A 26366-nucleotide genomic window follows, 5' to 3' on the forward strand; every position below is an offset into this window, starting at 1 on the left:
TTTTGGTAATCTGTACTTTGAACCAAGTTCTATCTTATTCTTCTATTAAGAGATCAGCAATGATATTGCTTATTCCATGTCCTGTTTTAAAGCCAACATGAACTTCTGGCAGTTCCCTTTCAATATACTGCTGCAACAGTTGTTGGATGATCTTCGGTTGTTTTCACTGATGTGTGTGTGATATCAGTGATATTGTTCTGTATTTCGAGTATTCTGTTGTATCACCTTTCTTTGGAGTGGATACAAATATGGATCTCTTCCAGTCAGTTGACCAAGTAGTTAGCGTCCACATTTCTTGACACCAACTAGTGTTTCCAGTACTTCATCAACTTGCTGAAAACTTTCAATTGGTATTCCATCAATTCCTGGAGACTTGTTTTGGGGACTAAAATGTGTATAGTCACTATTTGTGATGTTGGGGAAAATAAGTATTTACCATGAATAAGCCATTGATTTTGCAAAATTTTTTCACACATCTCCATCTTCATTTCTATCTCCTAGGCCCTATATTCCAACTACCGTTCCTTCCTTTTTTCCCTGACTTTTGCATTCCAATCGCCAATAATTATCAATGCATTTTGATTAAAGGATTAATTTCAGACTGAAGTCATTGGGAGAATTCTTCGATCTCTTCATTATTTCCTTTTGTGTTTGGTGCATAAATTTAAACAATAGTTGTATCGATTGGATTTCCTTGAGGGTGCATAGATATAAACCTATCACAGACTATACTGTATTCATGACTGATTTTGCATGTACTTTTTAGCAATTAATGTCAAGTCATTCCTCTTGATTGAGTTATTCCCACTATAATAAATCATATGATTCAGAATGGCCAATACAAGTCCATTTCAATTCACAAGTGCCTGGAACATCCATTTTTAAGTGCTCCATTTCATTTTTTTACTACTTCCAAATTTCCTAGATTCATGCTGCACACATTCTAATCATTAGTAGATTTTTGCAGCTGTTTTTCCTTATCTTGAGTCTTGGCTCATCAGCAAGTAAAGATCCTGAAAGCTCCACTGCCCCAGGCTTTACCTGCCTCATGTCACAGCATGGTCAACTTCATTCCATAATCAGTTCCTCCTCAGTCACCTTGAGAGTGCCCTGTGACCTGAGGGACCCGTCCTCCAGAGCTATCTCTGACAATGTTCTGCTTCCATGCATTGGACCTTCAATATATGATCATGTTTAAAAGCTATGCATAAGGTTTTCAGTGGCACCTTCCTCTGAATTGATGATCTGACTCCTTCTTCATTGTCTGTTCTTAGTCTGGAAGCTCTGTTGAAACCCGTTCATGTTGGGCAGCCCTGCTGGCATTTGAAATACCAGTGACATAACTTCCAGCATCACAGCAACAAATACACCACCAGCGTATGACAGACAAGTGATGAAATAAAAGTATAGAGGCCTAAAGTATTCATTTGTCCTCACATCCTTCTCCTCCCTAGATATTAGCTATTGTTATTGGAGACAAGTATGAACAAAAAAGACTCATAAGTCAAAATTGCATTAAAGTCTCTATTAATAACTAGAGACCTGAGGTAGAATCCTAGGGAGAAGGTATGTCTTAGACAACACTGTCTCTCAGGGCTCACAAAATAATGTTTCTATGGGCTGTTATTTTAGTCAATAGTTGCCATGTGTTTCTTGGGGTAAGGTTTCTGATTTGTCAGTTTGTGCAATGGGTTGGTTTTTACGGGTCGACTTTTCAATGGATGCATGTGCGACATTGGACCAAAAAATCCCAAAACAGAATTGTAGCAAGTGCATCTGGGACAGTAAGCATAGCAAGTTGGGTATGCAATGCACAAAACCTCTTAATTATTAGTTCGAATCCCAATTTGTGTGGAACCACCATTTAAGTTTACCAAGCTGTCATGAGTGTCCTTGCTCTGCATGTTTCTTCAATCTGTTGAAGCCAGTCTTTCAGGAGGCAGACTATAGGTTTCACAAGTAATTTTACAATGTCATATTGTCATTTTGCTGTTAGTGGCTGTTATGCTCCCCTCGGGGTATGGATCCTCAATCTGTGATTTCTCCATATAAGCCTTCCTTTCTGGGTTAATGTAATTATCTCTGCCATTTTCATCCTCTGTCTTTTGTATACTATATTCATTTTTCACTTTTTCTGGAAATTATTTGCACCCATAAAAATTGTTCTACATTTATCTCTTTATAATACCTCTCTCTTCTCTCACCCTGATTTCCAGAGCCCTATAAATTAAGCAAAAGAGAAGGAAGCTGATAGATAGATTATGAATGCATTTGGCCTCGTAGCTGGGAGGATGCAGGAAAGTTGCTCGCCTCTCCCAGCCAGACTGTCCTTTTCATCTAAAGCGCTGATGGCAGTAGTTACTTCATAGAGTTGGCAAGCGGTGAATCACCTTGTAAACCTGGCAAGCTTACTCGTTCTAATTTCCTTTCTTACCTTGTATACTGGTTCATCCATCCATTTCAGGAATTGTGAATTTGAAAACAGACTTTGATTCTGGAGGAAAGTGCTGTGAGCTTTAGAGAGAAACAAATATCAGCCACACCTAGAAGTAGAATCTTGGTTGTGATGAACAAAGGTGGATGTTTCATTATAGATTGGTAAGTAAGTATGAAATAGTCAACATTACCTAGTTTATTGGTAATCCAACCCTGCTAAAATGAGATAAAGCATGTGAATGTATCCAATCAAAGTAGATCCTCAGCAATATGTTTATGTGCTTGATATAAGCATCTACTTGTGGAAGATAAACTTGAGAAACCTCCCATATACTATTTTTTTTAACATTTTATTGAGGGCTTTTGATGTGTTCCCTTTTCTTCCTCTCCTCTCCCCACCTTCCTCCTGCCCTTCTTGTACCGCTACTCCCATTCCTGTTCCTGGAGTCCGTGTGTCCTGTATGTCTTATCTGTACCTGTGCACATGTCTTATCTGTACCTGTGCACATTACTTGGTCTAGCCCACAGTAAAAGACAGTACTAGGGTCATTTCCTCCAACTCTGACTATGAAACGACATGTTTCCTGTGATCATCAGTGCTTTTTAGTGATGTGTACTACTCCATTGTGTGCATGTACCAGAGTTTACTAATCCACTCACCTATCTATGGAAATTTAGGTTGTTTCAAATTCTTTGTGATCATGAATTACACCGCAATAAACAATGGAGCACAGATGACTGGTCATGATTTATTTCTTACCTCTTCTGGGTATATTCCCTTTAGAGGAGATAAGGTAGCTTAATTTACATTTGCTTTAAATATCCCTAGATTGCTTTCCACAGAGGCTGTGTGTATCTACAAGACCACCAGCAGTGGAGGGGAGTTCCTATCTCACCGCATGCCCTCCAACATCTGTTGTTCTCTGATTTGGGCTATCCTCAAGGGTGTTAGATGATATAGCATGGTGGTTGAAACGTGCATTTCTCTGATGGCTAGTGACCAGGGGCATGTGGAGACCCTGCCAGCGCTGAGATGCTTCAAATGCCACTGGAGTCACAGACACCCCCCCCACACACACACTGGCTACGGATCTTCTTGCATTCAGTGTCAATGCATATTCTTCATGAGTCAGAAGAGGATTTTAAATACTGGTATCAGACATATGGGCTAATATTGGACTTATGGGCGTGGACTGGACTGGGCTGGGATGCTTTCTGAATGAACAATTACCCTTTATATAAAACGCTCTCTTAGACACATGAGCTTCCATGGATTTGTTTCTCTAGTCTGCCCAGGTTAACACAGTCCCTTTAATTTCTTCATGCAGATCAGTCTAAATTCTTTTCATGAAAGGATTCTTCAACAACAAAAAAGACAACCTGAGGATTTTAACCCAGCACTCAGATATAGCAAAGTTTTTCTGTGGTTGTAGGAATTACAACCATTCAATTAATTTGTGCGGGTCACAAATTTTCCTGGTTTATTATCCCCTAAGGAGCCTTACGTGGGGCCCTGGTGGCATAGGGCTTACAATTGAGCTGCTAATGAAAAAGTAATCAGTTCAAAACCACAAGCCAGTCCATGGGAGAAAAATGGGTCTTTCTACTCTCCTAGAGAGCTACAGTCTCAGGAACTCACAGGGGCAGTTTGACTCTGCCCTATAGGGTCACTATAAGTTGACGTCAACTTGATGCCATGAGTTTGGTTTGAGATTGGAAGGAGAACTTATGGTGTAATAACTTTGGTTGGGTTGCTACCAAGAGGTCAGCAGTTCAAATCCATCAGCCAATCTACTGGTGAAAGTTTCTAAGGCACTGCTTTTCTTATACCACATTCCTGCTACTTGATTTTATAAACACGCAGGAGGGCAGGTCTTTGGGTCAGGTTTTTTTTTTTTTTTCTGGCATGCTATCTGTCATTCTTGTTACTGAAAATAACTTTGATTATTTTCTAAACACACAACTTTTAGGCTGAACTTGACTACTGGCTGTCTTTGTGGGTGAATGAGTGGGAGAATGTGGAAATCATTCTCTGTCTACATGTGATTATAATTATATGAGCAAAATTATAATTGTAGTAATGCTATGCTCTCTGCAAGCACATCTCCCGCTCTGCACGTAAGCAATGTGAGTCAGCAAATGGACAGGGCACCTCCCAGGGCTGATCAGCCGTGGGGGAGGAGCAGCCTGAACCAGGAAGTACTCACCCCCAAAAAGACCAACTCTATAATATTGTAGAGTTTCATCCAAACACAATGAGCTATTTTATACCTGACTTGTTTCCCAACTGTTTTCTTCTTTACCAATATATATTTTTAACAGTTTAATTCTCATACCATACAATTCAACACATTAAGAAGAGTTGTACACAGTCAATTTTAGAATAGTTCCTTCTTTCTTGTACTTATTATTATTAACTCCCCATTTCTCCCAAACCTCCCCTCCCATGCCCTCAAAAAACCATTAATCCAGTTACTGTGTCTATAGATTTACCCAACTTGGATTTCATATACAGAAAACCATGTGAAGTAAAACAACACCAACAAAGTAAAACAGATAAAAACCTCAACAGAAAAGCAGAAAGTATTAACAACTAGAACCAACTTAAAATGGGTCACGAGGGAGATCAGATCATGAGGTGGTACATTTTAACCCAACTGCATCTGAAACCATTGGTTTCCCATCACGGGTCTCTGGTCAGAGGGGGTCACCAGAGGCTCAATCCATGCGTGGACCCTAGAAGCAGTGTTTTACCTTCCACTGTCATCCATAACCTCTGCCGACCAGGGAGTTACAATTTACGCTCTAATACCATTCTTCATTTTGGATTTGGATTTTATTATTCAAAATCCTTGGACCACACAGATTGGTGTGCTTCTTCCATGTGTACATAGTTGACACCTCATTTAGATGGTTGCTTGTTTGAACATAAGCCTTTAAGACTCCAGTTTTCTGTTCTTTCTGATAGCTGGATACAACCTAGTTTTTTCACCACATTTTGCTATCTTCAGTGACCTCTTCATAAGGGGAAGCATCAAGTAGGGTCATGTCATAATATCTAATTGTTCTTAGATTTGAGCTAAAATTACATGTACGCTGAAAACCCATTCGTGAAAGCAGACAATATCATTAGAGTGAAAAACAGAGAATGGATCTAGATTTGCAACTGTATTGCTAACAATTTCTAAAGAGGAGCTAAAAACATTTCAAAGTTTTTCCTAAGACCCTGTTCCACCTTGTTCAAGGTGAGAAAATATTCAGCTAACAAAAAATTTATTTTGTCCTTTCTTTACCCTTATATCAGTCATCAATTGCTGCATAACATATGTTCACAAAAGTAGGCAGTTTACAACCACAAAAGTTACCGTGTCACGGTTTTTGTGACTCGGGAATGCCAATGCTGTTTAGCCAGGTGACTCAAGAACTTTCATGAGGCTGCAGTCAAATAGCCAACAGGACTGTGGTTGCCTCTAAAACTCCACTAGGGAGGAGCCAGTCCCAAGTCCAGCCACCGTGTGGTTGTTAGATCTCAGTTTCTCAGATAGATGGAGGGCCTCGTTTTCTTAACCTGGTGATCAGACATCAAACCAATAAACCAAACATTTTTCTGACTACTGCGTCTACTTAAAGACCTTCTCTCCTGAGCTCTCTCTTTCAGAGCTTCTCCTCCCAGTCCTCTCTGTATAATCCACTGTCCTTTGCGCCTCATCTCACTGAGATACCTACTATCCTTTGGGTAGTGACCACAATGTGCAAAATCAGTCTGAGTCAGCTCCACTTAGCTCCACATTCTATTATTCAACATAAAGGTTTTTAAAGTACCCTTGAGCTGTATAAGAAAATCAACCACAACACCACTAGAAGTATCCTTTGGGTAATAATGCTAGGTATGAGAAGACTCCAAGTAGTCTTGGAGAAGACTAGAATGTTGAACATTCTTCAAAATGGAGGATTAGCTGAAGTACAGGAGGCAGATTCAGGAATGTTTAGTTAAGGAGAGCGCTCAGAAGAGGGAGGAACTGTTCTTGTAATTTAGAAGCCATGGTTTGGGCAATTTAGGTTTTATCCAAAGGCATGGAGAGGAATAGTTAGAGGTCAAGGTTATGCACAAGAAGAGGATAGGGTGGGCAAAGGAGTGGGAAAGATATGTGAGAACCACAGTAGAAATCCTTTCTTGGTCTCTCACACAGAATGACGTGTAGCCTGCTTCTTCTGCACCATCTTCATAAACACTGTGATGATCAAGTTTGGTATTATGACGATTGTGCCAATTCATCTGTCTCCTTCAGTCCTGCTTCACCAAACGTGATTCTCTGGAGATTGATCTTTCCTTATTACATATCCAAGTCAAGCAGGTTAACTAATGTTCTCTTGTGATCCATAATGTTTTCATGACTAATTTTAAACATCAGCAGACCTTTCTTCCAAGTCTTCCTTAATTTGGATGCTCCACTGGAACTGTCCGCCATGCTGGTATTTTATGTGGCACAGCATCCAGCATCATGGCAATTTGCAAACCATCCTAGTACAATAAACTGAGAGACCAGTGGTAACCGCAAAACCTATATAATCCTTATAATCACAGAATAAGGTAAAATCAACACTATAAATCACTTAACCAAAAGAGCAGCATTTGCCCTGCAATGAAGTTCAGGAGGCAGGAAGGGACAGGAAAGAAGAAAAATGGAAACCGTGAACACAGAGGAAGAGAGAGGAATGGCGTGATGCTGTGCTGTGATCTGGATTGCAGTCCATGTCACACAACAGTATGTGTATTAGTTGTTGGCTGGGAAACAAATTTGCTCTATAAATTGTCACCCAAATCACAGTAAAAATTGTATGTGTGTTTTGTTTTTTAAGATATCCAATGTCTTTTGCATCTAAGCCAAATATCTTGAAATTGATAGAAATATACATTCTTTTCGTGATTTATGTGGATATTTAAACCCTAAATGGAGGAGAAAGAGGCAGTATATCTTGGAAATAGACAATAAAGAGAAAAGAGATCACCAAGGTAACCTACGGAGGGAATGCCTCCCCAGTAACCATTCTGCAAAAGAAACAATCAAAATAAGGACTCATACTGAAAACCTAAATTCTTTTTCTTATTGTTCATTAAAAAAAAAAAACAGTTGCTTTCTCCTAATTACATCATTTAAAAAATTCCCCCTACTCTACGGGTCCACATCCAAGAAGAGAGCATTGTGTCTCTGACTTGGATTGGAGAAAGCAGCAACCAGCAAATGCACGTGTCACGTGGGACAGGAGTCCGTGTGAGAGAGGTGAGGAAGCACCATCAGGCAGCTGATTGTGGCAGAACGGACAGCGTGGAAGGATAGGGATGGGTCAAGATGCCACTGCAGCAGTGGAGTACCGCAAACAAGTGGGCCTGAAAAGGTATGGATGGTGTGATGGTTAAGCTTTTTGTGTCAGCTTGGCTGGGCTAGGACTTGGTGGTTTGGCAGTTAGGTCTGGTAATTCCCCATGATGCGGCCATAATACAGTGTAATTAGCTCCATGATGGGATCTGTTGTGGGCAGCAAAGCAACTGTCAGAGAAGCAGGAAGGAGCACAGGCTCCTTCCCTACGTTGCAGCCCTGAGGCAGGTGAAAGGACGTTTCCTCAGGGGTGTGAGCTAGTCCTATTTAAACAGACTCTGTGCGAAGGTTTGTCTCTTCTTGCAAGTCTGGATCTTGCAACTGCCCCATCGACCTCCAGTTCTCTGGACTGGAGTCAAAGATCCACCCTATTTCCTGTCAACCCTGAGAGCCAACTCATTAGCTGCCATGTTACCTGCTGACCCGAGATTCATTCAGCTCTGCAGGCGCAAGCCTGATGTGCTGACCCTGGGGTCACCCGCCACTGCCTCCACGAGCTTGTGACCTTCTTCCTCTGGATCTGTCCATCTTTAGCTTAACATCTGATCCACGGGCTTGGACCGGAATTAACTGCTTTTACAAATTTGTGAGTCGCTTTCTTAATGTGAATTTCTTTCTTTACATACACATGCATGCCCCTAGTTTTGCTTCTCTAGAGCAGTCCTCCTAACAGAGGAGTTGCGTTCCAAAGAACAGCATACATTGTAATAAAGAGTCTGGGTTCTGTCCTAAAAGGGTTTGGGGGGCACTAGCTTGCTACAAAGAGAGATAACATGATTGAATTTGTTTTCGTTTTAGGAAAATCAAATGCTAGTGTGAATGATGGGTAGGAGAGCTAGCTAAAGATGGGGAGACACATCTGCATGCTGCTGTAACTACACAAGTGAGATGTGATGCTGGCCTGCGCTAGAAAGTATGCGTGCACATATGGAAAAAGAAAATTCATGTGGATGGAGAGAAATACCAAAGGAGAGCAGCTCTCTGGGCAAAGCAAGAATTGGCGGAATCAACAGTTCAGTGCCTCACTGCCAAATGGAAAATAAAGCTCTCAAACAATTCTGCTCTTGCTTGGAAACAGAATTCAGTGTGTATTTCAGTACTCAGTTGGACATATTGCCCTACTCACCCCCATCCGACTTGTTCTTTGTTACACCGTCCAACTCACTGACCTTCTCTGTTCCTATCTGCCTAGTGCCCTGACGCTGGCCGCTCCTCCCTCCGGAATCAACTTAGTTGCTGATTGGCCCTGTGATGTGGAGCCGTCCCATCAGAACTCCAGATCCCAGGTTCCACGTGAGAAAACTGCAATAATAGTAATAATAATTTATGCACCCCAGGTTATCATTCAAGGAGATGCCTAGGGAAGCATCTGGCAAACGTCTTTAAAAAACAAAAAAAGTCCAAATGGGAGTTACTGGGTAAAGCAAATGATAAAGTTGGTTAGTTTAAATCCACGCAGATGCACCCTAGAAGAATGGCCTGGTTATGTACTTCTGAAAGATCACAGTCATTGACAACCCTAAGGGATGCAGTTGTACCTTAACATGCATGTGGTTGTCATGGGTCAGAATCAACTTGATGGCAACTGATGTGGATTTTGGTCTCACTGATGGAGCAAATAGGAAAACAGATAAGAGGAAGACAGGAGGCGAGGTGAAGGCAGTAGATGGAACAATTATGGCCTATTCACTATGCATGATCTATGGCAAAAAGAGCAAACACTAAATTCATAGTCCAGTCATAGGAATAAAGCACTGTAGACAGAGTAGGGTATTGATTTGGGTTTGAATCCAGATTTCACCAATTTCTTGTTCTGCAATAACCTTGAGCAAGTTACTTAACCTCTTTGAGCCCCTCCTTATTCCTGTGTCTTTGTGAAGGTTAAATGAGTTAGTATTTAGAAGCTAGGTAAAAGAAGGGCAAATTTAAGAGATCTGGACTTTTTTTTCCCTATCCCTACTTTTTTCTTGAAAATTAATTAAATATAGTTAGACGTGAAGTTCAGCTATTCTGGGAGTTGCTTCCAGGAAAGAAAAAGTGCTGATCTGAATTTGTATCCTCTCCCTCTCATTGCAAGAGTGGTTCGCCAGTGAAATTACCAGGTCTGAGATTACTCAGAAACATGTGAGCTGCCGATGAGAGAATGGTGAGCCAAAAGAATAAGGGTCTGAAAATAAATCAAGAATCTCTACCTGTTGCTTTAAATATATATATTATATTTATTAATATATATTTCTGTATTATTGCAGTAATTTCCGACACAGTTCTCTGTAAGCATTTGCTCATTGTCTATGAAGGAGTTGGCATACTTACACAATGGATTGTCTTTTCTAGCAGAGCATTTCAATACAGAGACCGAATTCTATTTCCAAGCAAGTGCAGAATTTGGGGGGAGTTTTATTTTCCATTTTGCAGTGAGGCACTTAACTCTTGACTCTGAAAATTCTTGCTTTGCCCAGAGAATCTCTTCTTCAGTATTCTTTTCTTTTTAAAATTTTTTTATTTAATAAATCATTTTATTGGGAGCTCATACAACTCTTATCGCAATCTGCCCTCATCATTCTCAAAATTTGCCTTCCACTTGGGTTCCTGGAATCAGCTCATTTTCCTTTTTTTTCCCCTCCCCTTCCCTCTCCCCCCTCCCCCATGAACGCTTAATAGTTTATAAATTATTATTTTATCTTATCTTACATTGCCCGACGTCACCCCTCACCCACCTTCCTGTTCGTTGTCCATCCCCCAGAGAGGAAGTTACACGTAGATCCTAGAGATTGGTTCTCCCTTTCTACACCCCTTCCCTCCCGGTGTCACCACTCTCACCGCTGGTCCTGAGGGTTTCATCCGTCCTAGATTACCTGTGTTTCCAGATCCATACTGCACCGCTGTGCATCCTCTGGTCTAACCAAGTCCGCAAAGCAGAATTGGGATCATGATAATTGGGAGTAGCGGGGATGGGGGTGGGGGGTGGGGGGGGGGAAGGAAACGTTCAAGAACTAGAGGAAGGTTTTGAGTTTCATTGTTGCTACACTGAACCCTGAGTGACTCATCTCCTCCCCACTACCCCTCTGCGAGGGATGTCCAGCTGTATACAGATGGGCATTGGGTTCCCATCACGCACTCCCCTCATTCACAGTGATGTGATTCCCCCTCCCCCCGCCTTTGTTGTTTGAAACCTGGTCCCCTCGGCCCTTCATGATCACACATGTTGGTGTGCTGCTTCCATGTGGGCTTTGTTGCTTCTGGGCTAGATGGCCGCTTGTTTACTTTCAAGCCTTTAAGTCCCTGGACGCTGTATCTCTCAATAGCCGAGCACCATCAGCCATCTTCTCCACACTTACTTATGCACACATTCGTCTTCAGCGTTTATGTGAGGAAGGTGAGCACACAATGAGGGTTTTTGTTCCTTGGCATCTGCCACCTGCTCTGTCCAACACCTTGTATTCACTTAGGCTGTGTGCTTCTTCTCTGTGGGCTTTGTTGCTTCTGAGCTAGACGGTTGCTTGCTTGCCTTCAAGTCTTTAAGACCCCAGATGCTATATCTTTTTGATAGCCGGGCACCATCAGCTTTCTTCACATTTGCTTATGCACACGTCTGTCTTCAGTGATCATGTTGGGAAGATGGGTATCATGGAATGACCATTTAGCTGGGCAAGGTGCTACTGTATTGAGGGAGTGTGCGTGAGGAGGCCCAATGTCCACCTGCTACCCTACTACTGAACCTATAAATATATGTACATAGGTCTATTTCCCCCATAATCATAAATACATTTACATATGTACATGTTTGTATTTAGGCTTTGATGTATGCCCATTGCTTCCTACTCCTTTCCTCTATTTCCTTATGCTTTCCTCCTGTCCCACTACCATGCTCAGCCTTCATTCTGGTTTCAGTAATTCCAGTATTCTTTTCAATGTTATTTTTTTTTCTATCTGTACATGCATGCTTTCTAATGCAGGTTCACATCACATCTTACTTGAGTGACTATAGCCGCCTGCTGATGTGTCTCCCTATCATTTGGGTATACAATGTTACTTTCGTTTAATTTGTGAAGGAGACTGGTCAAAATTCTTGAGTCTTCAAGACCTCAGATGTTTTGTAAAGTACAGATAAATATATTAATTCTTCATAAAATTAGGACATTAAACTGTTTAAAATGCAAAATATTAATTCTATTAAATTGATTATCATGAAATTGTATTTGTTTTGAATTTTTTTCATTCAAAAAAGAACCACTAAAGAAGGAGGCTTAATAGGAAGCAATAGGTCGCTTTTACTCCAGTGACTTGAATAACTTTGCATATCAATATCAATAGTTGCTTCCACACAGAGGACTTGGGATGTGGAAAAATAATTCCAAAGAGTACAGAGATGGGAAAGAAACAGAAAAAAGATGGATAAGAAGGAGAAGTATATGAAGACAAGGAAGGAGAGAGTTGAGAGGCTAGGGGAGAGAGATTGGCAGACACCGAGGTGTGGCTTGCTTTCTTCAACTCCACCTCCGCTTCCAAACTTCCTCCTCTTCTGACAGCAGTTAAGCACTGATGGTGAGAGGAGGTGAAAATGTAAAGGAAGCAGAAGAAAAGTCAAGAAAAGGATGGAGGCATAGGGTAGGAGAAATTCGGTCAACGTTAAATTTAGCAAATTCAACCAATGTACTGAGCTCCAACTCTGTGCCAGGCACAGGAATGAAAGAGACTTGAACACTCTTTTGCAGCACTCACAGGAAAAGACCAGGAATGAGAAGAAGTTAAGTGAAGGACATTGATACTATTAGGAGACCCAAATGAGGTACGCTTTTCCTGCTCACTTTGGGGATGAATTCATCTAACATGGATTTTGTTTAAATCATTTTATTAGGGACTCATACAACTCTTATCACAATCCATACATACATCAATCGTGTAAAGCACATTTGTACATTCATTGCCCTCATCATTCTCAAAACATTTGCTCTCCACTTAAGCCCCTGGCTTTAGCTCCTCATATTTTCCCCTCTCTACCTATTCTCCCCTCCCTCATGAGCCCTTGATAATTTATAAATTATTATTTTGTAATATCTTGCCCTGTCTGACGTCTCCCCTGACCCACTTTTCTGTTGTTTGTCCCCCAGGAAAGAGGTCACATGTAGATCCTTGTAATTGGTCCCCCCCTTTCCAACCCACCCACTCTCTATCCTCCCAGTATCGCCACTCTCACCACTGGTCCTGAAGGGATCATCCGTCCTGGATTTCCTGTGTTTCCAGTTCCTATCTGTACCCATGTACATCCTCTGGTCTAGCCAGACTTGCAAGATAGAATTGGGATCATGATAGTAGGGTGATGGGGGTGGGGGGAAGGAAGCATTTTGGAACTAGAGTAAAGTTGTATTTTTCATCAGTGCTACATCACACCTTAACTGGCTCTTCTCCTACCCTAGACCCCTCTGTAAGGGGATCTCCAGTGGCCAACAAATGGGCTTTGGGTCTCCACTATGCACTCCCCCCCTCATTCACTATGGTAAGATTTTTTTTGTTCTGATGATGCCTGATACCTCATCCCTTGGACACCTCGTGATTGCACAGGCTGGTATGCTTCTACCATGTGGGCTTTGTTGCTTTTGAGCTAGATGACCACCTGTTTACCTTCAAGCTTTTAAGACCCCAGATGCCATATCTTTTAATGGCCAGGCACCATCAGCTTTCTTCACTACATTTCCTTATGCACCCATTTGTCTTCAGCTATCATATCATGGAGGTGAGCACACAATGATATGATTTTTTGTTCTGTGATGCCTGATAACTGATCCCTTCAACACCTCGTGATCACACAGGCTGGTATGCTTCTTCCATGTGGGCTTTGTTGCTTCTGAGCTAGATGGCCGCTTGTTTACCTTGGATACTGACTTTTGGTCTTTTTCAATAAATTTACTGTGTAGTCCTGGAGTGGGAGAGGGGGTAAAGATAAATGTGTAGAGTTTTACATCTCAACAAGCTTTATTCCATTATCCTGTTGTTTGGTTAGAGTAGCAAAAACCTACTGCTGTTGAGTCAATCCTTATTTATATAAAACAGAATAGAATTTTCCCAGAGGATTTTCAAGGCTGCAAATCTTTACAAAGGCAAACTGCTACCTCTTTCCTCTGTGGCACAGTTCGTAGGTTCGAACCACCAACTTCTGGTTGGCAGCCAAGCACTTTAACTACTACTGCCAGAGCCCTTTTGGCTTAAATTAGCAAAACATAAAGTATGATAACTAGAATCAGCATAGAATGTTCCAATTAACATATGTTGGTTGAATCATGTAAAAGTAACAGGACTAAATTACCATTGGATGCTGTTTCAAGAAGGAGCTTGTCAGTCCAAATGGCTCATTCCTCATCGGGGGGGTGGGGGGGCGGTGTTCAGCACAGCTGTTGGTATTGCACTCCACCCTCCACTCACTAACTTCTCCATTGGCCTGGAGTTCCACAGGACCATGTGCCAAAGAGAAACTCCAGCTGCACCCAAGACTCAGCTACTGCAAGTGTGTTTGCCTGAACCGTGGGGTAAGAGTAATAGTCGCTTTCCTCCGCATAAGCCTCCTCCCACCCTAGTTTCCAAACACTGGGAATTTCTCTTTTCCTCTTTGTCACTCTGTTCTCCAGTTTAGCACTTTCCCCTTTGTTCAGCACCTTCTCTTTGCGTGACATTATGTAGTGTGCACACTTTCTTAGGTCAAGGGCAGTAGTTCAGCATTTAAAATATATTGAAGAAAGCCATGGAACAAAAGTCAAATATACTAGTAGCAGGTCCCCCTGCTTACCATTTTAATTAAATAAAATTGGAATATGACAGGAGACTCTTTTTAAAATACACTTCCCCAGGTAATTCTGATGAGGGTGTTGTAGGACCAAAACCATGAGCAACACTGAGCAAACGTATACACAAATCAGAAAAGAGATGGGCTGGAGACTTGATGCCATCGGATCTTGGGTTTTTCTTCCCACCTGTCTAACCCCTCTTCACTGGCTCCTCTTCCTTTGCTCATCACTTGAGGTAGTTAGTTTATTGTGCCAACCTGGCCGAATAATTGAAGGGCAGAGGGATAAATGGCTCGGTGAGCCTTGCCTTTCTAGTTCTCAGGTCTCTTGCTTTGTGATGGTTGGACCAGGGTGCAGCTGCCTTAGCCAGTTCCTTGCTTCAGCTGGCAAGGCTCACTTCCTGCAAGATATCCGTGAGGAGAAGTCACATGGACCTACCCCAATGCAGCCCTGGGTGCTCGAGCAACTGTGTAGAGACCTCTGCCTGTGCTGAGGTGCTTACCCGTTCACTGAGTCAGCTTTCCTCCTTCAGTCGGCATCATTGTGTCTGTTTTGTGAGATGGAGGAGGACTTTGTGGATTGGTGTTGGACATATGGGTTAATGTTCAACTTGTGGGCTTGGGCAGCGCTGGGTTGGGATGTTTTATTGATGCACACTTAACCTTTATATAAAACTCTCTTAGAGAGAATTGAGGAAATAGATCTACGTGGCTATACCTATAGCTTTAGTATTAAGGTGGCAGAAGGATATTGGGCCTCTACTCAAGTACTCCCTCAATGCAAGAATACGTTCTTCTATTAAATTGGCATTCTATGATGCTCACCCTCCCGACACAAAGCGGGTGAATAAGCAAATGTGACAAAAGCTGATGGTGCCCAGGCATCAAAAAATATAGCATCTGGGGTCTTACAGGCTTGAAGATAAACAAGCGGCCATCTAGCTCAGAAGTAACAAAGCCCACATGGAAGAACACACCAGCCTGTGTGATCACGAGGTTCCGAAGGAATCAGTTATCAGGCATCAAAGAACAATAAACCATATCATTGGGTGCCCACCTCCATGAGACGATCATGATGTTGTTATTGATTCTTTTTTGTTGTTGTTATTGATTCCTTTAAAGTTTGGATCTTAATCTTTGGTTTTCAGCAGTTTGACTCTGATGTGGCTAGATATATTTTTCTTTGAAATTATTCTTCATGATCTTTTCAGGCTTTATGGACCTGAGAGTTAATGTTTGGGATCAAATCTAGAAAAATGTGGGATAAATTTTGGGGGGAAAAGGACATTGTACCACAACTCCATAAGCTGTGTTTATTTTTAAAACACAGTCTCCCTTTAGAGGATTCCTATTGACCTGTCTTCACCGACCCGCTCTTTGGTTGTGTCGAATGAGGAACCTTGCCGACACTGTGGAGTAAAGCAGTGAACTGCTAACCGCTAGGTTGGCCTCCAAACTCACCAACCCATCAGGGGACAAAGAAGAGACGATTTGTACCATAGAGATTTACAGCTTCAGACACCCTATCTAGAGTTACCGTGAGTCAGAACTGACTTAATAGCAATGAGTTCGGTTGGATTTAATAGGCTGTCAATTCCAGCCTATTAATTTCTTCATGTACTGTTTTTTGTTTTATTTTTCATTTCTGGGATTTCTATAGATTTATTTTAAAATTTCCCATGCTGATTCTAACAATTTCTCATCTTTTCACCTTCTATGTTTGTTTCTTGTAAATTCCTGGACATTATTTATCATAAGTAAGCAGAAATGCTCTTCTGTTAGTTTCTACATCTAAATAGTTTTGTTGGATCTGTTTCAATTGATTTATTTTTCTTGTGACTATGGGTCACATTTTTTTGTATACCTAGTGCATTTTTATTTCATACTAGATATTGTGGATAACACTTTGTTGGGACTCCAGATATTGTTATCTTCCTCTGAAAAATATTGACTTTTATTTTATAAAACAATTAAATTCCTAGGCTTCATAAGGACTTTAGTCTAGGCTTTGTTAAGATGGATTTATTTAAATTTTGCATTTAACCTAACCACAAGTCCTAAAGCACAGTTTTGCAGGTTTAAATTAGAATGTTTAAATGTTGAAGACATTTTTTTATCTCTCAAATTTGGCAGAATTTGAATTCCAAAATACAGCTACTTGGATTAGGCAGCAGTTGAAATCTGTGATCAGTTCTGTCAGCTTTCCCTCTGCTTTCTCCCTGGGCTTCTTGGTGGTCAACCCAAGCATGTAAAGTCTAGGGATTAGTGGATAATTTGAGAGTTTATATGTCGATTTTGAAGCTACCTTACGTGATTTTCTCTTTTCTGAAACTTTTCTACCTCTCTTTCAAAATTCTCTGACATCCCCAAGCCATGTCTTCTGGTTTCTCAGTTCCACAAAGACTACCATATTCTTCTTGAGCTCTATCTGTCACACTGTAATGGATTGGGGAGTTCCTTCAGGGGAAAAGCCAAGAACTGTGATTCTCACTCCGTGGCTGCCAATTTTTTTTCACATTCCAATTACGCATTTGCTTGTTTGCTTTTCTCAAAGTTTATACTTGTTATTCACAATCAAATATGTCCAAACCACCTACTCTACCATTACACATTTTTCATATATATTATCTTTCATTTCTGTATATTATGCTCTGGTAATTTCATTACAGATGTCATTCCCACTTAATCTCTTTCTGGCTTTGTTTCGGCATTCTTTAATATGCTAATTGAATTTCTTTATTTCAGTCACTGTATTTCCCATGTCTAAATTTCTTTTAATAATTTTATAGGAGGCTCATACAAATCTTATCACAATTCATACATCCATCCATTGTGTCAAGCACATTTGTACATTTGTTGCCATCATCATTCTCAAAACACTTGCATTCTACTTGAGCTCTTGATATCAGCTCCTCACTTCCCCCTCCCTCCCCACTCCCTCTTCATCATAAACCCTTGATAATATATAAATTATTATTATTTTGTCATATCTTACACTGTCCAACGTCTCTCATCACCCACTTTTCTGTTGCCCATCTCCCAGGGAGGAGGTTATATGTAGATCCTTGTAATTGGTTCCCCATTTCCACCCCACCTTCCCTCCATCCTCCTGGTATCACCACTCTCATCACTGGTCCAGAAGGGATCATCTGTCCTGGACTTCTTGTGTTTCCAGTGTACATCCACTGGTCTAACCAGATTTGTAAGGTAGAATTGGGATCATGATAGTGGGGGTGGTGGTGTGCATTTAGGAACTAGAGGAAAGTTGTATGTTTCATCGTTGCTACCCTGCACACTGACTGGCTCGTCTCCTCCCTGTGACCCTTCTGTAAGGGGTGTCCAGTTGCCTACAGATGGGCTTTGGGTCTCCACTCAGCACTCCCCCTCATTCACAATGATATGATTTTTATGTTCTTTGATGCCTGATACTTGACCCCTTTGACACCTCATGGTCACACAAGCTGGTGTGCTTCTTCCATGTGGGCTTTGTTGCTTCTGAGCTAGATGGCTTCTTGTTTACCATCAAGCCTTTAAGACCCCAGACACTATCTCTTTTGTTGGTCGAGCACCATCAGCTTTCTTCACCACATTTGGTTATGTACCCATTTATCTTCAGCAATCATATCAAGAAAGTGGGCACCCACCGATGTGATTTTTTGTTCTTTTTGTCTGATACCTGGTCTCTTCTATACCTCATGGTCACCTTCCCACATACTAGGGCAATTTAACATCAACTTGTGTGCTGACTGTTCTAGAAATTTACCTTACCTTTTAAAGAAGTTAGGTATACCTCTAAAACATTATATTTATACATTTTCTATACACAGTCACTAGATACTTTGTTAATGGAAGGTTTTTGTTGTTGTTGCTCACTCTTGGTTTTTTTGTTTATATCTTTTTTGCCATGTTGTGGGATGTAGAAACCCTATTTCTATGTCTCATTGTAAAAAGCCTAATCAAGTGAGAGTTTTAAAATAGGTGAATTATAGGGGATTTGTTTGCTTAAGTTTTTTAAATTTACACACTTCAGTTATTTCACACAAAACTCCAGATTTTTATCTTCACTTGAAATTTTTGATCTTGAGGAATTGGGCCACATTCTTACATAGAGTACCTTCCCCTTTGAGTTAAAATGTATGCTCCAGAACTTGGCACTCTCGCCATAGCGTCTTAAGTATTTACAATCCGCTTGCTTCATTTCCCTGGCTACAGCGCATATTATGATTTTAAGTCACTAATCTAACTCCATCAGTTTTTCATTGTAACAGTCAAGGAAATAATGTATTCTCTTAGGAAGACTTTTTAAAAATTATTCAGTCACACAATTCATGCTTTAAAATCATTTCTTCCTCCTAGTACCTACAGAATTAGAAATCTGATTGAAGATGCCGATAAGAAGCAACGACAGTTCACTTAAAGAGAGAACTCTTATCTGCATAATCTTCATCTTTCCATATCATTTCTGTCCTTTCTAACTCTTTCCCTCCCATGTATTAAGTAATATCTCATGTGTCTTCAGTAGAAGAAGCCGGGAATGTGTGAATAATAAATACTTTGTTGCGAATCAGACACCTTGTTTTATGGATTGATTTATGCCTTCCCCACAAATGCGTTAACTTTTGAGTTCTTATGTCTGTGGGAAAGAGGTAGTGTACTTGATGATGCCTGGGGCAGCTAACCTCAAGATCAGTAGTTCAAACCCGGCATATGCTCCAAGAGCAAAAGATGAGGCTTTTCTGCTCTTGCAAGGAATTTTAACCTCTAAAACCCAAAGTGGCAGTTCTAATCTGTCCTATAGGGTGGATATGAGTCAGAATCTACTTTATCACACTGCATTTGGTTTTGGATACCTGTGGATATGATCCTATTGACAGGGGCCAGACCAAATCCAGAGGTACATACGGTAGCCAACTAAAAAAAAAAGGGGGCAGTAGAAAGAAAAAAAAGAGATAAATAGGTCTAGGGGGAAACAGGACACTCACCCACCCAAGGGGAGGGTATTGTTTTTATCTCCAGAGAAAGAGGGACCAGATTTCAACCCGATACTCTAAGACATAAATGCAACATACAGACATGAAGCAGACAACCAGTAGAGAGGTCTGAGGAGCTGGCCCCAATCCAAGCTATGTGGTCAGCCACCCCTCCCCCCAGAATTTATTTCAGAGCACAGCACTGAAGCTATAGCTGAGGGAGAGGGACATGTCACAGCCACTGCACAGAAAGGATCAAATGACCAGCCCCACTATGAAACACGACATCCCTCACTGACCCATAGCACTACAGGAGATAACACTGGAGACAAAGGGTGGGCACTGCGCTCTATCTGACCCCACTAAAACATGAAGGCAAGCAATAGAAAGGCAAGGGGAGCAGAGCAAGGAAGTCTGAGGGAATAACAAAAACAGACTTGGAGCCAGGCAGTGGCACCCCATCAGACTAGACTGGAAAACACTCCTAAAGGTCAAAAAACAGACCTTGAACTTTTACCAGCTTTTCTTTTATTTGTCATTGGTTTTGTTGTTGTTTTCTTTCCTTTTGTCTCTTTGTTTTTGCTCTGTCTTGCTTTTTTGTGCATATTATTATCTCTGCAGGTCTATCTAGATAAAATAGGCTGTATAAACAATCTGGAGGAGCAATCAACAGGACCAATGGTTCCAGGGGGACATGAGGGGGGGGGGGGTGGGGAGAAGGAAGTGGTTTTACAAAACCCAGGGGCAAGAGAACAACAAGTGATCCAAAATCAGTAGCAAGAAGAGTGTAAGAGGCCTGGTAGGGATTGATAAAGGGCAATGTAACCATGAGAAATTACTAAAACACAAATGAAGGCTGAGCATGTTAGTGGGACAAGAGGAAAGTAAAAGGAAATAGAGGAAAGAGCTAGGAGGCAAAGGGCATTTATCAAGGTCTAAATAAAGGCATGTACATATGTAAATGTATTTATATATGAGGATGGGGAAACAGATCAATATGCATACATTCATAGGTTTAATATTAAGGTAGCAGATGGACACTGGGCCTCCACTCAAGAACTCCCTCAAAGCAAGAACACTTTGTTCTATTAAATTGGCATTCCATGATGCTCACCTTCCCAACACAATCACTGAAGACATATGGGTGTATAAGCAAATATGGTGAAGAAAGCTGATTGTGCCCAACCAACAAAAGATATAGTGTCTAGGGTCTTAAAGACGTGAAGGTAAACAGGCGGCCATCTAGCTCAGAAGGAACAAAGCCCATGTGGAAGAAGCACACCAGCCTGTGCGATAACAAGGTGTCGAAGAGATCAAGTATCAGGCATCAAAAAACATATAATTGTGAATGGGGGCGGGTTGCTGATTGGGGACCCAAAGCCCATCTATAGGCAACTGGACATACCCTTACAGAAGGGGCGTGGTGAAAAGACAAGCCATTCAGTGCAGTGTAGCAATAATGAAATATACAACTTTCCTCTAATTCTTAAATGCTTCCTTCCCCCCACTATCATGATCCCAATTCTACCTTATAAATCCGGCTAGACCAGAGGATGTACATAGGAACTGGAAACACAGGGAATCCAGGACAGATGGTCCCTTCAGGACCAGTGGGTAGAGTGGTGATACTTGGAGGATGGAGGAAAGGTGGGGTAGAAATGGGGAACCGATTAAAAGGATTTATATGTAACCTCTTCCCTGAGGGATGAACAACAGAAAAGTGGGCGAAGAGTGATGTCGGACAGTGTAAGATATGACAAAATAATAATAATTTATAAATTATCAAGTGTTCAAGAGGAAGAGGGAGTGAGGAGTGAAGGGGGAAATGGAGCTGATACCAAGGGCTCCAGTAGAAAGCAAATGTTTTGAAAATGATGTTGGCAACAAATATACAAATGTGCTTGACATGATGGATGGATGGATGGATTGTGATAAGAGTTGTATATGCCCCCAATAAAATTACTTTTTTTAATCAAAGAGATTTTTCTCTCCTGTTACATTAATGAGATAGCACAAGAATAAGTTGAGTCCTAAACCTAATAACTTCTCTGTTATCTTAAAAGTAGATTAAACACACACACACACGCACACATACACACTCACCTAGGGGTAGAAAAGTTTGTAATAAGATGCCAACTATACATTATACAGTTTATGTCATGGCTCTGTAAAACATCAGTACCCTTTCATGTTTGGGCTTTCCTTTGTATTTATCCAAACTGTGGCTGTATTTATAGAGAGGTTGTCTTGTAGAATAAAGTTATGTACTCTATCAATTTAAAAAAACTTGTTTAACAACTACATCTTTCAACAGGTCTTCCTTAGCACCTTCCCCCTCACCTTAGCTGGTTTCTCCATGAGTTCCGACCATGCCTCTGTCAGCCCCTGGGAGCCTCAATCATGTTTCTTTAGTCTTTGTCACTATATTTAAACAGTGATTGCTGGGACTAACAGACTCTTTAAAAATGTTTACAAATAAATGACTATTGGAAACCAAATGGGTACCTAGTCTGTGTACAATGATTACCATGGAAACATAGCAATCATTTTCCCAACCTCCATAATATCATCCAACATAGCTGTTCTTGCTCAAACCAATATTCTGTCCTTGGTAGCATGATATACGTAGGTATGTTATCAAAACATCCCTCATCTATGAATCTTCCAATATTCTCAGTTCACTGTTATGGATTGAACTGTGGCCCTTGAAAATGTGCATGCGAATGCTGCTCACTATCCTAATGGATTTAATCCTGTATGAGAATAGGGTTTTCTATGTCTTTCATGGGGCCAGATTAATGTGGATACGTATTAAACCTAATCACTTCAGAGTTATAAAAATAGCAGATTAGACACTGGAGCAAGCATAATGATGGAAGAAATAAATAGGCTTCAAAAATGTGTGGAAAAATGCAAGTTTTCAAAGGCCCCTGATAGAAGCTTCATGATGAGTCAAGGAACCGAAGAACAGGAGTGCTACGAAAGAGGAAAGAAGGCTCTTCCCCAGACTGACAAGAGACTTCTAAAGCAGGCTTCCAGCACTTGAACTTCTAGCCTCCTGAACTAGGGGACAATTAATTTCTTTAAGGGCACCCATTCGTGATACTTCTCTTTCAACACTCCCGCATCCAACTAACTGCCAAGTCACCCTCATTTTATCTCTGCAGTGTCTCTTACATCCATTTCCTCCTTCCTGTCCTCCCTAGTTTAATTTACTTCCTCATTTGTGCACACATGTCAGTAGAGAGTCTCCAAGTGAGAGAACCAAGAGAGACTGTGTCTCCCACCTCTAGGGAGGAATTACAGGTGTTCCCAGAATCCTCAGGAGGCCATGCCCACGGACAGGTCTCATTGGCTGTATCCCAATTGACAGGCTTGACTCCACCCCTACACTCTTAATCCTCAAACTGACACCAGATTATGTAACTGCCACACCCTCCACCCACCATGAACCATACGTCATCCTCCACCCTTCAACCCTCAGTTCAGTGGTTCCCTCTGCTCCTCCTCCCCTCCTCAGAAACCAGACTCACCCTCCAGGACTTACTCTGAATCTCACTCTATTGTGGAGCTCCTCTGACCCCCTAGCTCATCACTTCACCTAATTTTTACTTTCAAACCCTTTGCACTACCAACAGAAACTGCCCATCACAGTTTATCCCATGCCTTTAAAGGAACAGTGTCACTCTTAAGATGGTAAATTCTTAAGGCTATGGGTGACCGTAGGAGCCCACGGTTCATTTATGTGAGCTGCATAAAAAATAAGCCTGCGGTGATCGCCCTTTCTTCACAATAGAGGCATGGGAGGAAAGTGGTCACTACACAGTGCACTGGAGAGATCATACAGAAGCTAACGGCATAAGTGTGACTTAAACAGTTAAAGTTTTGTCAGCTGATCCCCATCTGATGCATGCTGGACTTGATCTGGTTTTCAACATTTTCTGTATTTTTGTTTTGTTTTGTAATTGTTTCTTCGTATTAGGGTGTTTCTCAGAGGCGTTGTGTCATTGAAGATCACCTTCATGAAGTTATGTGGTATGTTTTTCTGTGTTTTGTTATTCGAAACCCAGGATTGATGTACCTATAGCAGTGGTTCTCAATCTTCCTGATGCCGTGACCCTAAAATACAGTTTCTCATGTTGTGGTGACCCCCCCCACCACCACCATAAAATTATTTTTGTTGCTACTTCATAACTGTAATTTTGCTACTGTTATGAATCTGGTGGCCCCTGTGAAAGGGTCATTTTACCCCCCCAAGGGGCCATGACCCACAGGTTGAGAACCTCTGACCTATAGGGACAACTAGTAGAATAAGGGATTTGGGGGGACGGTGTGCAGTGGTGGTACAGGGGTAAAAGGAAGATGATGTTAAGGAGTCCAGGAAGAAAACAAATGTTTGGAAACTGTGGTAGCAATTGTACAATTCTGCTTGACATAAATGAACTATGGAATGATATGATGCATGTATAAACTCCCAATTAATAACATTCCTTTTTTAAAAAATAAAAATCAATCTTGAAATACAATGCTGTCTGTGATATGATTCCATCTATTCTTCGAGGACATTTTTTTTAAGATTGTAATTTCTAAGATTCATAGGCTGAATCTCACTGACCCTCACATTTCTGTCTTTTGCCCAACCCCTAGAAGCCCCTGGGTTGTGAAAACAAAGAGCATGTCTCTAACCTAAAGGTTGGAGAGTTGATCCCAACTACAGCTGTCTCAGAAGAAAGGTCCACTTTAAATCTACTTTGGGGAAATGAACCATTGAAAGCCCTATGATGCACAGTTCTCCTCTGACACACATGGCAGCCAGGGAAACTGGTGACAGGTAAGTCCAGGGGCTGGCACAGTCATGAGAAGTCCATACTTGCTTATTGAGCTTGCTCAATTGGTGGAGCCTGGCTTAGCAAACCAATTTGCCCGTCCTTCAAGGCATAAGGTTAGACCACATTGCCTCAGCTTCCTCTTGGAATGCAGCTGGTAAATGTGTGCATCAATTTGGGGCCTGCACATCACCTCTTCCCATGGGTATGAATGAACACATTTAAAAATGATACCACATCGGTGTCAGAAAAAAGTAAAGACCGCAAAAACAATTCCTAGTATTTACTAGATAAGTCCATGAGTGGTGTAAAATGTTAACACACCTGCCTGCTAACTCAAAATAGAGGCTTGTGCCTCACACGAAAGGTCTGTTGATCTGTTTCTGATAAATCAGCAGCTGAAATCCGAATAGAGGGCAGTCCTACTCCAGCACACCACAGATCACCATGAGTCAGAACTGACTTGCCAGCAACTAGTGCGAAGGATATGATTTACTACAAAGAATCTTAAGGTCAGCACTCACTACCATCGGGCCAGTTCTGACTCATATTGACCCTCCAGACCAGAGTAGAACTTTCCCGGTGGTTTTCCAGGAATGTAACTGTTTACAGGAGTAGAAATATCTGTCCTAAAATATTTAGTCTCTACATTCAACTGGTATCCACTTTTGGGACTGCAGTGCCTCACTTTGAACATGCAATTTGAAACACTGTATCGCTGTTTTAAGGACCAATGAGTGAAACTGTTACAAGGGGAAGATATTTCCCCAGAGGAAGGTGGTGTTAGGGATCAAAGTGTAGAGTTTTCAGATGTGAACATAATAAACAAGACTAGGTTCTTAGCTGAATACTCCTACCCAAGATGGAAGGGAGACCCAACTGGAACATCTAGTAGTGTCCCCACTGTGAGAGAGTTGATGGCTGATTTGCTTCATCTTCGGGCTCCTCGCCATGAATGGAAGCTCAGGATGGACAGAGAAAGCATCAGCTCCTGTCCTAATTGCTGACTGTCCACCGTCATGCTCTGAGGGACTGCGGAGCGAACCACTGCACCCATTGCACCTCATTTCCAACTACAAACTCAAAGAATGCTATCAAATCCTGGATTATATCATAGGAGAGGGTACCCACTCAGAAATCTGCAGTAGAGTGGGATTAATTTGTCTTTTGTCTGTCTGTAAGTAAACAGTTTTAATTTTGGAAGACATACATCTGGAGCCTGGCTGCATTACCAAACACCCAGAGAGCCTCACCACGTGAGACAGCAGCAGCCAGAAGGATGTCTGCTTTTGGGAAACGTGGCCTCATGCTCAGCATGTTCAGTGGATGAGCATCCTGTGCGCATAACAGAAGGACACATGTGGCACTGGGTTCAGAGTTAGGTCTCCAGACCCAAGTGTTCTTTTCTTGGTTCTTGTGTTGCTCTTCTTTCTCGGCAACCCCATCTAGATGATCCGTGCCTTAATGGAAAATAATATTCAATATAGTGCAAGCACCAGGTGTGAATATATGCTGTTCTTTAAGAGGACTCGCTGGTAGTTAAAAACTCAAACCTACCCTGAAAGAAAGACCTAGTGTTCGCTTCAGAAAAGCCCACCGCTGAAATCCCTATGGAGAACAGTTTAATTCTGACACACGGATGGGTCGCCATGAGTCAGAGACTACCTGTTGGCAAGTGACTCAGATTTTTGTTTGTTTGTTTATTTTAAGAAAGCTTGACTAACATCAATCAAATGTATAGCAGACAAATAAGCTCTACAAAATGCATCATCATTGGATTCTGGAAATCAGAGAAGCCCATAAACAAACCAACCAAACCCACTGCTATCCAGTCAATGCTGACTCACACCGACCCCCTGTGGGGTTTTGAGACTGTAACTGTTTGCAGGAATAGAACACCTTGTCTTTCTCCCTTGAAGCTTCTGGGGGTTTCAAACTGCCAGCCATGCTGATTGTAGCAGGTTATGTAAAATAAACC

General features: G+C 41.5%; 1 long non-coding RNA gene across 2 annotated transcripts in view; it reads right to left on the bottom strand.

Annotated features, from left to right (window-relative positions):
- Window positions 1–26366, bottom strand: part of LOC142460858 (uncharacterized) — a 108570-nt gene that overhangs the window by 23477 nt on the left and 58727 nt on the right. For both annotated transcript variants that reach the window (XR_012786847.1, XR_012786848.1), the window contains one exon: window positions 2435–2514. This is a non-coding gene — a long non-coding RNA (uncharacterized LOC142460858). The remainder of the gene's footprint in view (window positions 1–2434; window positions 2515–26366) is intronic.

This window comes from Tenrec ecaudatus, chromosome 11 (genome assembly GCF_050624435.1).
Source record: "Tenrec ecaudatus isolate mTenEca1 chromosome 11, mTenEca1.hap1, whole genome shotgun sequence".
NCBI classification, from domain to species: domain Eukaryota; kingdom Metazoa; phylum Chordata; class Mammalia; order Afrosoricida; family Tenrecidae; genus Tenrec; species Tenrec ecaudatus.